The sequence below is a fragment of the Mya arenaria genome, chromosome 17 (assembly GCF_026914265.1).
Source record: "Mya arenaria isolate MELC-2E11 chromosome 17, ASM2691426v1".
NCBI classification, from domain to species: domain Eukaryota; kingdom Metazoa; phylum Mollusca; class Bivalvia; order Myida; family Myidae; genus Mya; species Mya arenaria.
In genome coordinates this window covers 28,127,860-28,142,463 of record NC_069138.1, presented here as the reverse complement: position 1 = coordinate 28,142,463, position 14,604 = coordinate 28,127,860, and the positions used below count along the sequence as shown (strand labels likewise).

Below are 14,604 nucleotides of genomic sequence, written 5' to 3'. Positions count from 1 at the left end.
CTTGTTGTAGAACTCGTTGAACGCCATACTGTTGTGAATCATTATCAACCATATGCACAACATCTACACATTTGTGCCTACCAACCCTTACTCTTGGCTATAACGGATATTAGTGCAGAATGTATAATTAATACATGTGCATTTGTATTTTACAGTTGTAGTTTCTGTTGGTTGATAATCAGAAGTCTAATTTCTTTCAGGCAGGAAAAGGACTGAATATTACTATTATATGAAGAATTCCAGCCTGCATTAAATACTAAATGTTGGATCATTGAGACAGATTTGACATCCATGTCTATCCACATCTGATAGAGATGATGTGAGTATTTCATATAAAACATATTTTAATTGGTGTTTGTTGTTTTATAAACTCACTGTTTTCAATAATCCAGTGGTTGTGGTGGTGGTGATGGTGGTGGTGATGACGAATTTTATTGATAAATTTAGTAATTTTCTTTATATTATATACATGTATGTATCAGCTTATTGTTGTTGTTTTTAAATAATGTTGAGAAATATTAAACTGTTTATATTTTATTTTGTATATGTATGGCAGTATTATTATCTATACAAATTAGTTAGAAAGTACTTTTTTTTCTTTTACAGCACTAAACATTCTTGATGGGTAAAGACCTGTTAAATCAGCATTGACTCAGCATTGAGTAATTTTCATCTGTGCAGACACTACAAGTACAAACGCATGGGAACAAACCAAACTTCAAATGTTGAAGAGTGAAGAATTATTGTGAAAAGTTCGATTACCAACAGAGACTGTTTACATGTTATAATATTAAAAAGAAATTAGTTGAGAACTTTCACTCTGACATTTTTGGAGGGGCATTACCGCCTACTTAGTTTTCTTGTTTCTTTACATATTTTAATTTAAAAGTACATTCATTGTTTTTAAATCTGAATTCTGAGTTAGTATCATAAGTAAAATTCATTTATTTGAATGATTACATTTTATGAATAAGTCCAATTGAGCTTTTTACAAGAAAAAGGTTGATTTTTAAGCATTTTATTAGTTATAAAAATGTATAGTTACATGACATTATGTATATTTTCTTCAAAACTGAACAGTAAACTATCTTAAATTGTCTTTTGAATTGTTCATTAGACATCATAGAAAATATTTAAATGATTTCAGCAGGTTGTCTTTTTATTAACTATTTTTTATGAATTTATAAAACTTCTATATATTTTCAAACATCGAAATACTGTTCTGTTCCGAAGACACACAAGATCAATCAAAATGATTTTTTTCCATGTGTATCAATAATATGTTCGGTTGAACGTAATTTTTCTGTTAACTGAAGTTTATTTTACCAGAAACTGTTGTGTTTATTTCATAATCTCTGATAATGTGAAAAAAAAATCAAATAAAGACAAAATATTTTTAATTAACAGTAAAAATTCTTCAAAATTTGGATAAAAGTCCCATAGTGTACCATGATAATAACTATGTTGTCCGTAAAAGCTTTATAAAAGTGTGTATTACTTATACCTTAATTCAGTTCAAATAATTATGGCCTTTAAGGATTTGTGTTTTCATAATATAGATTTCCTGTTATATTGAGCTTTGTCAATTTGTGTTGATGTTTTGTTTTATGTACAATTACTACTTTTATTTCCTAACTTTTGTCTCATTTGTCAAATTGAATTGTTACATATTTAAGTGAAAACACACACACACTATTTTTAAAGAAGCACTCTTACTCCCCAATAAGACTTATGATAATTAATATTATTGTTTTCATTTTTCAAAATGGGTTGATAGATGTCAACAACAATGTTTCTAATGAAGGATCTTGAGTTCAATTTGCTAATAAGAATGAACTTAAAACATGGTATTTCTGCCTTGTGATACTATAGTAGACCACAGTAAATCTTTTAGCAATCACCAATTGATCATTTAATATTTGTCATGCATTCTGCTATTATAAACAGGGTGACAAGCTTGTTATCAGTAAACGATATTACAGTAAATGCATTATTTAGTAAGTAGTAAGTATTGTTTTTTCATTCAATTTGATGTGTGTTATATATACAATTATATGTATTGATTTCAAATAAGAGTTTCACTTTAAAGATGCTCATTCAAAGATAATGAACAGACACACAAAAACTAGACACATTTGATACTAATTATACAATTAATTATTGTTTTATATATAGGTGACCTCTGATTTGTTTTGGAGATACTCATAAATGGGTGTTATTCTTTATTGTCTTCAGTTTCTTATACATTTAAGGATTTTTATAATTGCTTTTCTGGTATATATTATAATGTAATTTAATGCAAATGAAAACACACTTTAAACTGGACACATTTGATACTAATGATATAAATGATTATTGTTTACATGTACTCTGATTTGTTATGAAGATATTCATAAAGGGGTGTTCTTCATGTTATTATACATTTTGGACTTGATTTAGTATTGCTTTTCTGGTATATATTCATTTAATGCACAAAGAAATTATTTTAAGTGTTCAGTATCACTTTCACACATTGTTTACTATTATTTTTTTGCATATTTGGCCTATTTATGCTTATATGTGCATTGTTGTATTTCAAAACCTTTGTGAAAAATAGAAACAGTATTATTTCCTTCATACATAGTCTGATACATATTCAGTTTGAATGCGTTATTTTTATCATATTTGAAAAAAAATGCCATTGTCCAATAAGACACATGCTGTTTTGTGTTAATATCAACTAAAACATCCATTTTCTACTCTTCTTTATTATGTAAATGAAGAAGTTAACATTAGTATTATTAAACAGCTAAAAACAAGGCATGTTATGTTATAAATGCATTTCATCTAGTAAACAATGTTCACTTTTTATATTACAGTTCAGTAATTATGTTCTATTTATGTTTGCAACTTTACAGTTCAATAATTATGTTCTATTTATGTTTGCAACTTTCGGACGAAATGATAGTGTTTATTAAAGTACTACACAAATTGTTAAATTGTTAATTCATATCACTTCTTCATGATGAATGAGGTAACTTATTCTTCCCTACAAGTTGTCATTCCAGCATGGTGACGTTGCCCCCTCCCCCTATATGATTAGAACTGCAGTGTACATGAACAATAACTCTATTTCAGCGTATTGCAAGAGTTATTCCCTTTATATCTTTTCCTGACTGAGCATAACTAGAAAACTCATTAAACATCATTCAATGGTATTTAGCACAACGAGAGGAAGTGCAGTGCACAATGACTATAGCTGTTTTTAAGCTAATTACATAATTATTGCCCTTTGCCGCTTTTTCTTGACCAGAGCATTACTTTAAAACTACTTATGGTATTGAAATAAAACTTGGTATATGGGTATGTGGCAATGACAAAAAGTACAGTGCACAAGCACCCTAATTCTGTCGTGTTCATTAATGTACCCCACCCCTAATGAAATGTTCAACTTGAAAATCTTCAATTTCAATGCTTTTGCCTATGTTGTCATGCAGAAAACTACAAACATTTTGAGAATTTCATAGATGCGGTTCAATGCACCATAGTATGCTTGTTGACCTGGACATTCCTTGTTTTTCAACATATAACAAGTGCATAAACTATTAAACGGTGCCCTTTGATGCTTTGCATCAATGGTCTTTCTTGTTATAATCTGGCAGGACCAGACATCAACACCTATTGATGCGGTTGCTTTTGATACTGGGTTTGAAGTTGTATATTAAGCTGTAGCCATTTTATCCCAGTCTTAATATTATATTGTTGGTGTTTCATCAGGAAACCAATCTACCGCTCCAGTGGTACAGTTGGAGAATTCATGCAGTTGCAGTCTACATATATATATGCCTTGTTATGCTGTTTTGTTGATATCGGAAGACGTAAAGAAAACGGTAATGAAATGTTACATGAATATTCATGACATTACAAGTCTAACTACAGTGGGGGGGGGGGGGATTCTACCAAAAAGGTGCTGATTTACGGCCAAATTCACAGTCCCAAATACACTACCTTTTGAACAAGTTGTAGAAATAATCACAAATAAGTTTTTACATGATTCTATTCCATTAATTTATAAATTAATCAGTATTCAATGTAATGATCCCTATTTCTTGCATCTTGCTTTTTCATAATTTAGTGTCATTATTTTTACAGTACAAATGACCCTCATGGATATTGGAGAAATACTATTTGAATTTGTTAAAAGTAGTAATCATTAAAATGTTTGATATTTAGTTACCAATATGTTATATATATATGAGCTGCAAATTACGAGTTTAAGATTCTCATGTTTTTATTTCCTAGATACCTGATGAGTTCAGTGATATATGGCTAAGAATCTGTGGCATCATCCTGCCATGATCCCGGGAGACGAACAAGGGCGTGTGTAAGTAAATGTTTACATAGAAATGAGTTCAGTTCGTTGTGAAAAAGAACTTTGAAATGGTATATAAAATATGCATATTAGCAAGGACAGATGAAATGGGTCATAATGTTGCATTTTGAATTGTTAACGTTCATCGTTTAATTTTGACTCAGGAACATAATTTGAGATGACAGTATAATTAAATTAATGCATTATTTATTTTTCCATTCTTTCGAAGAAAGTGACTGTAAAATTCGCGGAGTAAAAACAAACGTGAAAGGTTTCAAAGCTAATATAGCGTAACCGTATAATTGCACGATTACCGCCCTTTGTTATAAATTGGCCATTTGCTTTATCAAAGTTCAATATCTGGCGGTGTTTTTCAAAGGTAAGTTTTCTGTTTCAGACTTATTTATTCCATAAAAATATGTTATTAGCGACAATGATAATTTAAGGAAGCATGTAAAACGTTATTTATTAACCGGGAGTTGTTTTCATAAAGAGTATTTTAACGACCTCCTGTTTGGGTTTGCAAATCCCAGATTTCGCAAACTCATGGACCTATAAAGGTTAATAGGTCCGTGGCAAACTCAAGTACCCTTTAATAACAATGTAATCAAATACTGGCTTATAATTAAGTAAGAAGGCTTCATTTAGGTATGATTTTGGTGTTTTTTGTTTGCAAAATGTTTTTGGAAGTTTGTAATATTGACAGAAAACATCGGGTTTTTCACAAAATCCTGTGGGGTTTCAGTAGTACAAGATTAAAGTTATATTAGCTCAAAACAACATCCAATATCAAAAGGAGCATTATGCTTCGACACCGGAAGTGAAATAACGGGAAACAAAAAAAAGCAGCTTTTAAGTAGAGTTTTTTTTAGTCTAAAATAATAGACATGTTATACGGGATTCTTCCAATCCCTAACGTCTAAACGGGTTTGTGCAAAAAACGGGGGTGTTTGAAAAATATTGAAATTGTATTAAGGGAAGTATTTTATGGTTGAAATTGATCATAAAGGTTTATATTCATATTTTACCATGTAAGTGAAAAGTTATTTTGCTTAAAACAAGCATTTAATGCATTAAAACACATTGTTTACCTTTCCAATAAAACGAAAGTTGACTGACACAGACAACAATTTTGCCAAGCGAAACAACTGGATCCAATCGTAATAACTCGACCACCTCTGACAAGCTTCGAGATAGACCTCGTAAATACAATCGTAACAACTCAGCCATGGCCGAAATGTTCCGATTGTTTTAAAAATTGTGCCCTGAAGCCTTGCAGGTGCCCTTCATGTATATTTAGTTATGTTTTGACAGAATGAAAAAAAGTAAACCCGTCAAACTCATAATTATTCGTTGGATATTTATTTTTTGTGTACGGAACTAATATAAAATAACATTATCTGGTAATATTTCTTGTTTTTATGATATTTTATAGACGCAATATGCTTTAACCCGGAATCCCGATCGGAATAACTACCCTCTTTTCGTACAAAACAATTTGTACTTGAAGAATTTGCCATATCAAAAATTGTAAAAAAAATCTGTCAACGTACAATTATTTGGACTAGGGTTTTTTCTCCTGCGGGATAAATTTCCCAGACATTTTTAAAAAAAAATGCAATCAATTCAAGCTTTATGTTTTTGAGCTTATATACATTACTTTTAAGTAAATAATTAAGTTGATGGATTATTTAAGAGTTATTTCTTTGAAATTCAACTTGCCAGCGGTAGGATGTTGTTTCGGATTTAAAAATGTTGAACATATTTATTTTGAGTGAATGTAAAAAAGTTAACATGTGATTTTAATAATATTATTTTTTTTTACTTCAGATTTTAATAATTAGTTGTATGTAACCGTCGGCACAGTCAATTTACAGACATTGTAAAATTTAGTTATGTTATGGCCTTGTCACCATCAGTGGTCTTCCAGTTTATTTATTGTGTAGATGATAACTTTCATTAAAGGCTTTAAAATCTCATATAAGAACTACCAAGTGATACATAATTTTGTTTAAATAATGGATAACTACCCTCCTCCCCCCCCACTGACTACAATATTTGGCATTACCAAGTGTTACAGAAATCCAATTCAATGATGTCAAAGTACTAACATGCATTTAGCATGTAAAAGTCACATTATTAGTACAGGGACATGCATGTACATGAACGCGATTTTTAAATTTCCTGGGATTAACATGGCACACAAACCGAGTAAATTTGGAGTAAGATTCAGTGCACTGTAAATAACCATAATCCCTTTATAATCAGATTCTGTGAAATAATTGCTTTCAAACAATTTTAAGAGCAGCATATTGCATGGTGTATTGAAGACAGTAGTTTAATGAATTCCATCCTCTAGCTGAATAAAGAAATAAAGGATGAACACTTATTGGAAAACCACATATCAGAATTAGTTCTTTGGGGGAATTATGTCAGCACGTTAAAATGCAAATTAGGGTTGGAAAATACACAAGAAATGTATATTTTTTTATTTATTCCAATGATACATGGCGATCAACTATTTATTATAAAAATCAGAATTCATAACAAAACATTTAACCATTTGTTAACTGTCCATTTAAAATTTGCCAGTACGAATTTAGTTTGATATTAGAATAATACTGTTATATATTTATAAATCAGATATAAAAACAATGTTTCAACATTGATATTGATAATAACTTAAAAAATGAGGAAACAAATAAGTAAATATAAAAATTATACTCAAGTGGTTGTACATGTATTCAATATGCAACTTAAAGCTGCACACTCACAGATTTACCATTTTGACAACTTTTTTATTTTTTGTCTTAAATGAGCAAATTTCTACGTACATATTTGCAAACCGGTGATATAAGACTGCTGACAAAAGATCAGATCGCAGATTTTAATATTTCCATTCGACAATTAATGTTAAATGACTAACGGTTAAAGTAAAATACAAAACATCACTTTTTGAACTTTAATGTAAAAGTGTGGGATCTGATTTTTAGTCAGCTGTCTTCGTAATATCACTGTTTTTCATGCATTTTCGCATAAATTGGCCCATTCCAAGACGAAAAATAAAGAAATTGTCAACACGTTCAATATGTGAGAGTGCAGCTTTAAGTCAATCTTAGGGTCATACATCATTGACTTAATTCACTATCCGATTAGCTGTATCATTCTCAGATTCAATCAGGACCAATATTGAATACCAGCCAGTTTCACTAGCAAATTAATTCAAACACAACTTATTTAATTTTTCTGAGAGTGATAAACTATAAAAACAGACATGCATTAAAAATCATTCAAAAATAGATTCAATAATAAAATAAATGTGCATCCTTAAATATATATTGCATATAAACAATTCATCATATTTTATAAAGTTAACCTGAGTTTTACTGTCACAATGTTTTTATCTAAAATTGTTGCCATTTATATTTAATAGTTATATATTTAATGTTTATCAAACAAACCAATAAAATGTCATTAAATATTGAGATAAGCACAAGGCTGACACAAGAACTAAATATTAATATTTGTGATCGCCTTTTGTCCGGCATCCGTCGTGCGTCAACAATTTACTTAAAAGACATCTCCTCCTTAACCGCTGGGCCAATATTAATAAAACTTCATAGGGATGTTCCTTGGGTGGTCTTCTATCAAAGTTGTTCAAAGAATTTAATTCCATGCAGAACTCTGGTTGCCATGGCAACCAAAAGGAAAAACTTTAAAAATCTTCTTCTCCCAAACCACAAGGCTTAGGACGTTGATATATGGTAGGTAGGATTACCAAATGGTCCTCTACCAAGATTGTTCAAATTATGGCCCTTGGGTCAAAATTGGCCCCGCCCCGGGGGGTCATGGGTTTTCTCTATATGTTTATTAAAAAATCTTCTCCTCTGAACTTACTTGGCCTAGAGCTTAGATATTTGTCATGATTCATCGTCTAGTGGACCTCTACAAAGTTTGTTCAAATTATGGCCCTAGGGTCAAAATTGGCCCCGCCCCGGGGGGTCATGGGTTTTCTCTATATGTTTATAGTGAAAACTTCAAAAATCTTCTCCTTTGAACTTATTTGGACTAGAGCTTAGATATTTGGCATGATTCATTGTCTAGTGGACCTCTACAAAGATTGTTCAAATTATGGCCTTGGGGTCAAAATTGGACCCGCCGCGGGGGGGCATGGGTATACTTGATATGTTTATAGTTAAAACTTCAAAAATCTTCTCCTCTTAACTTACTTGGACTAGAGCTTAGATATTTGGCGTGATTCATCGTCTAGTGGACTTCTACAAAGTTTGTTCAAATTATGGCCCTGGGGTCAAAATTGGCCCCGCCCCAGGGGGTCATGGGTTTTCTCTATATGTTTATAGTTAAAACTTCAAAAATCTTCTCCTCTGAACTTACTTGGACTAGAGCTTAGATATTTGGCATGATTCATCATCTAGTGGACCTCTACAAAGTTTGTTCAAATTATGGCCCTGGGGTCAAAATTGGCCCCGCCCCAGGGGGTCATGGGTTTTCTCTATATGTTTATAGTGAAAACTTCAAAAATCATCTCCTCTGAACTTACTTGGACTAGAGCTTAGATATTTGGCATGGTTCATCGTCTAGTGGACCTTTACAAGGATTGTTCAAATTATGGCCTTGGGGTCAAAATTGGCCCCGCCTCGGGGGGTCATGGGTTTTCTCTATATGTTTATAGTAAAAACTTCAAAAATCTTCTTCTTTGAACTTACTTGGACTAGAGCTTAGATATCTGGCATGATTCATCATCTAGTGGACCTCTACAAAGATTGTTCAAATTATGGCCTTGGGGTCAAAATTGGCCCCACCCCGGGGGGTCATGGGTATACTTGATATGTTTATAGTTAAAACTTCAAAAATCTTCTCCTCTGAACTTACTTGGACTAGAGCTTAGATATTTGGCATGATTCATCGTCTAGTGGACCTCTACAAAGTTTGTTCAAATTATGGCCCTGGGGTCAAAATTGGCCCCGCCCCAGGGGGTCATGGGTTTTCTCTCTATGTTTATAGTTAAAACTTCAAAAATCTTCTCCTCTGAACTTACTTGGACTAGAGCTTAGATATTTGGCATGATTCATTGTCTAGTGGACCTTTACAAAGATTGTTCAAATTATGGCATTGGGGTCAAAATTGGCCCCGCCCCGGGGGGTCATTGGTTTTCTCTATATGTTTATAGTGAAAACTTCAAAAATCTTCTCCTTTGAACTTACTTGGACTAGAGCTTAGATATTTGGCATGATTCATCATCTAGTGGACCTCTACAAAGATTGTTCAAATTATGGCCCTGGGGTCAAAATTGGCCCCACTCCGGGGGGTCATGGGTATACTTGATATGTTTATAGTTAAAACTTCAAAAATCTTCTCCTCTTAACTTTCTTGGACTAGAGCTTAGATATTTAGCATGATTCATCGTCTAGTGGACCTCTACAAAGATTGTTCAAATTATGGCCCTGGGGTCAAAATTGGCCCGCCCCTGGGTGGTCATGGGTTTTCTCAATATGTTTATAGTAAAAATAATCAAAAATCTCCGCTGAACTTACGTTGCTTAGAGCTTAGATATTTGGCATGATTCATCATCTAGTGGACCTCTACAAAGATTGTTCAAATTATGGCCTTGGGGTCAAAATTGGCCCCGCCCCGTGGGGTCATGGGTATTCTCTATATGTTTATAGTGAAAACTTCAAAAACCTTCTCCTCTGAACTTACTTGGACTAGAGCTTAGATATTTGGCATGATTCATCGTCTAGTGGACATCTACAAAGATTGTTCAAATTATGGCCTTGGGGTCAAAATTGGCCCCGCCCCCTTGGGGGGTCATGGGTTTTCTCTATATGTTTATAGTGAAAACTTCAAAAATCATCTCCTCTGAACTTACGTTGCTTAGAACTTAGATATTTGGCATGATTTATTGTCTAGTGGAACTCTACAAAGATTGTTCAAATTATGGCCCTGGGGTCAAAATTGGCCACACCCCGGGGCTGATGGGTTTTCTCTATATGTGTTATAGTGAAAACTTAAACTTCTCCGAACTCACAAAGACAAGTAACGTCTTAATTTAAACTGGATAACATATTTAGTACACATACCAATTTTCAATATTAATAACAAATATACATTAATATAGATACACACGTAAAATCAAGTAGTGACAAGAGCTTAGATATTTGGCATGTTATATCATCTAGTTGACTTGTACCAATATTGTTCAATCTTTGGCCCTGGGGTCAAAAAATGGCCCCACCCGGGCGGTCATGGGTTTCCTTATATATGTATATGATGAAAACTTAAAAAATCTTCTTCTCCGAAACCAAAAGGCGAAGGCCTTAGATATTTGGTATGAACCATTGTTTATCGGACCACTATTAAGAACTTTAGCCCTGGGGTCAAAATTGGCCACGCCCCGTGTTCATAGGCTTAGGTTTTCAATATTTGTATATGATGGAAGAATGTGCAATATATGACAGGTGAGCGATTCAGGGCCATTTGGCCCTCTTGTTAATCATTTATGTCCAAATACTAAAAAAAATTTAACCCCCCCCCCCCCCTCCCCAATCGTGTAATAAAATCTGATAAAGTTATCCTGGCCTCCGAACACTCTTTACATATAAATATATATATATCCCTCTTTCTCCTCTATTAAAAATAATCCTCTTTTTGCAGTTACTCTGTCCCCTCCATTGCAGTTAACCTGCAATTAAACAAAGGAAACTTTCAATTCCACACCAAAAAATGGTACTAGTTAATACCAGCACATTTAACATAAGAAAAGAGCACCGCCTGCGGGTGCTGAACACTCGTCTGAACATATCCTTTTACGGTTTATTTATTTCATATTGTACATTTAATAGTAAACAGGTATTCCAAAGTTTAAAAGTAATAGCTCTGATAGTTTGCTTGTAAGTGACTCAAGCACAAAACCTAAAAAAATAAATCAGACCAGCTAAAATTAACAAAGTCCAAAAATACTAAAATATCCCCCACCCCTCTTCCCTTCCAAATGTGTGACTCAAAAACCTGTTGGATATATTGAAGGCGTTATCCATTTATTATCTGTGAACAAAATATAACCAATCCAACTGAAAATGAAGAAGCTATGTCCTATTCTCATAATCCATCAAAGTTAATGTTTTTTACCAAAAAAAACAGGTTAGACTCAGCAACTTTAGGGTACAATGTAAAAATAAACAAGTTCCCCAAGTTTCAAAGTGACAGCTGTTTGATAGTTTTCATGTAAGTAACCTTAACGCAAAACTTAGCTTGAAAAATCAAACGAGCTAAATATTACAAAGTCCAAAAATACTAAAATAGCCCCACCCTCCCCCTACGCTTCCAAATGTGTGACTCAAGAACACTTTTCATATATCGAAGGAGTTATCCATTCATTTTCGGTGATTTTTTTTTTTCAGTCGAAAAAGAAATTGAAAAAGCTATGTCCAATTCTCAAAATCAACAAAAATTCATGTTTTTTACTTCCCCCCCCCAAGAAAAGGTGAGACTCAGCATCTTTAGTGCATAATGTGAAGAAGGGTATTAGATGAACAAGTTTCTCAAGTTTCAAAGGGACAGCCTTAATAGTTTGCATGTAACTGATCTGAACGCAAAACTTAAACAACATACCAACGACGATGACAATCAAGTGACGATATTTTTTAGCTCATCATTTTTTAGCTCACTTTAGCTGTAGGCTGAGGGTGAGCTATAAGAATTGATGATTGTCCGTCGTCTGTCGTCCGTTTGTCCCAATAATTACTCGGACGAGTTTGAATATGGGTCATCTGGGGTCAAAAACTAGGTTACAGAGCCCCAATATGGAAACCTCGTTAACACTCTAGAGGTAACATTTAACAGTTATTGCCCTTTGTATCTTTTTAAGCAAATACATATTTCCCTTATGAAAATCGCGAGCTAGAAGACGAGCTTGTCAAGGGATCTTACGATCAACTTCCCAATCTAGTTCGCGAGCAAGCGCGCCCGAGCTTTAAGCTATTATGGGCCGTAATTGAAACAAATACGAGCTCGTACGTGTTCGTTTAAGCTCGTACACGCTCAAAATTAAGATAGTACAAGCTTAAAAACAAGATCGTACAAGCTCGTCACGAGCAGCTTTACGAGCTTGACAAGCTTGTTACATTTCACGTCGCGAGCTTGTACAAGCTCGTCATGAGCAGCTTTACGAGCTTGTATGAGCAATATTACGACCTTGATAAGCTCGTTACAATTCACTTCGCGAGCTTGTGCAAGCCTATCTGAAGTTTAAATAAGAGGACCCTGAATTATTCACCTAACCTTATTCTAGCCCCTGGCGTGTGCTTTTTAAGAAAAACAAACTATTCATGAATGACAATTTGGACAAATCATGTTCATGAACTCCCACTTAGTTAATGAACTCGACAGTTCATGAACATGATTTTTTTCAAAATGTCATTCATGAACTAAGTTCATGAATAGTTAATGTTATTCGCAACAGGGTAATAATTTCACCATTACTACACGTCCATTTATAACAGTTTTAATTTTTTATGACACTTGACACAATTAGAAAGGAGTCATTGAATTGCTCATTGCAGTCCTTGACATTTACATCTAGTCTCTGTATAGTCTATAGACAGGTCCATTTTCCTTAAATACACTTGATGAGGAAACGAATCTGCGAAAAGCTTTTTTGCAGTCATTCTTCTCGTGCTTGTTTTTGTTGAAGTGTTCTTTCCTTAACTCTGGAAGCTTTTGTCTGAGACTTTGACATCCATCTTCCAACCTGAAAAATATTTCTTTTTTTATTTGTACTGCCAAATTTTCCAATAACTAACGGCCAGTTGGTTATCAAATCAGTGCGAATTAAGAATTCAATGTCGCAGGTATATAAATTAATGATAGATTATTGTATTTGTTCAAACTAAAGTGCTCAAATTTATTGAGTCTTATTTTTTTTAAATATTTTTATAAGTGTTTGTCTGTTACAAATAAAATCCACTCCACACATCCACCATATTGTTTTCAAAATCAGAATGAAAATCTTACCATGGGAATTGAAAAATAGTCTACTCGCTGATGGATTTGGCAATTTACAGCTTTGAATGTTTTTCTCCTTCACTGGTTGATTCTTTAGTGGACTGATGATTTTTTTGTTAGCTCCTTTAGGCCGGCTAAAATAGACGAAACAACATTTCAGACACTAAACCATAATTTGCTTGCATAGTGGTTTTTTAAAAGGTCAAGTGTCAGCAGCGATGCAAAAGCCCATTGAAGGACCAAACTTTAAAATGTTAAAAAAAAATCAATTTCTACTTAGTTTTGAGGTTCAATATTACACAAGCATGCATGATTCATACCCATTTATCCATTGCAACATGGAAATCTTACCATGTGCTTTAAAAATAGTCTACTCACTGATGGACTTGGCAATTGGCAGCTTTGAATGTTTTTCTCCTTCCCTGGTTGATTCTTTTGTGGACTGATGATTTCTTTGTTAGCTCACTTAGGCCGTCTAAAATAGTCGACACAACATTTCAGACACTTAACTATAACTTAATACACCAAAACATGTTGCCAACAAAACTATATAAGGACTTTTTAAACGTTTTAGTTTTTGACCTTCCCCACCCACTTTTGGATCGCTGCCGGACATTTATAGCAATTGATTCTTTTTTTTAGACAAAAATAGCCTACTTACATTAAGTAACATATATAATAGCTGTTAAAATATATAACAATGAAGTATTAGCTGTAGGCTAGTCACAAACATTCATTTAACTGTGTTTCTACAAAAACGTATTTCGTACGTTTGTCGCGAAAATGTATTACAACAAAACATATTTGCTCATTACTTTAAAATGTTGCTATGTTATTTTAAACAATAATGTTAGCGTAAAAGATCCTTATAAATGTAATTGAATTATACCCCTAACTTTGCTTGAACTTACCTTTAATAAACGAAACAACACTTCAGTTTATTTGGCGCATTATTTCGACAAACATTTTCGACTTTCCAATAGACCATAATCCTTTGCGGTCCAGGGTGACTTCCGGGTTATTTCCGGGTTATAACGAAGTACAATAACAGCGATAAATACGGACTAATTATCATTCCAGGTTTGTTATAATATATTTATTTATATTAGATTTGTCATTTTAATGAATTTATATTACATTATTGTGATATTATTTGAATGACATTTGTTATTTGAGCTATAAATCGCTTGACTGTTTACCTGGACACTTAGTTCTGGTGGGTGGGGTAG

General features: G+C 33.2%; 1 long non-coding RNA gene across 1 annotated transcript; it reads right to left on the bottom strand.

Annotated features, from left to right (window-relative positions):
• Positions 1-12,859: 12,859 nt before the first annotated feature.
• LOC128224341 (uncharacterized) lies at positions 12,860-14,361 on the bottom strand. The gene is made up of 4 exons (XR_008259468.1): positions 14,287-14,361; positions 13,754-13,850; positions 13,385-13,509; positions 12,860-13,121 (listed from the first exon to the last, which is right to left on the bottom strand). It is a non-coding gene; the product is annotated as an uncharacterized LOC128224341 (long non-coding RNA).
• Positions 14,362-14,604: the final 243 nt, after the last annotated feature.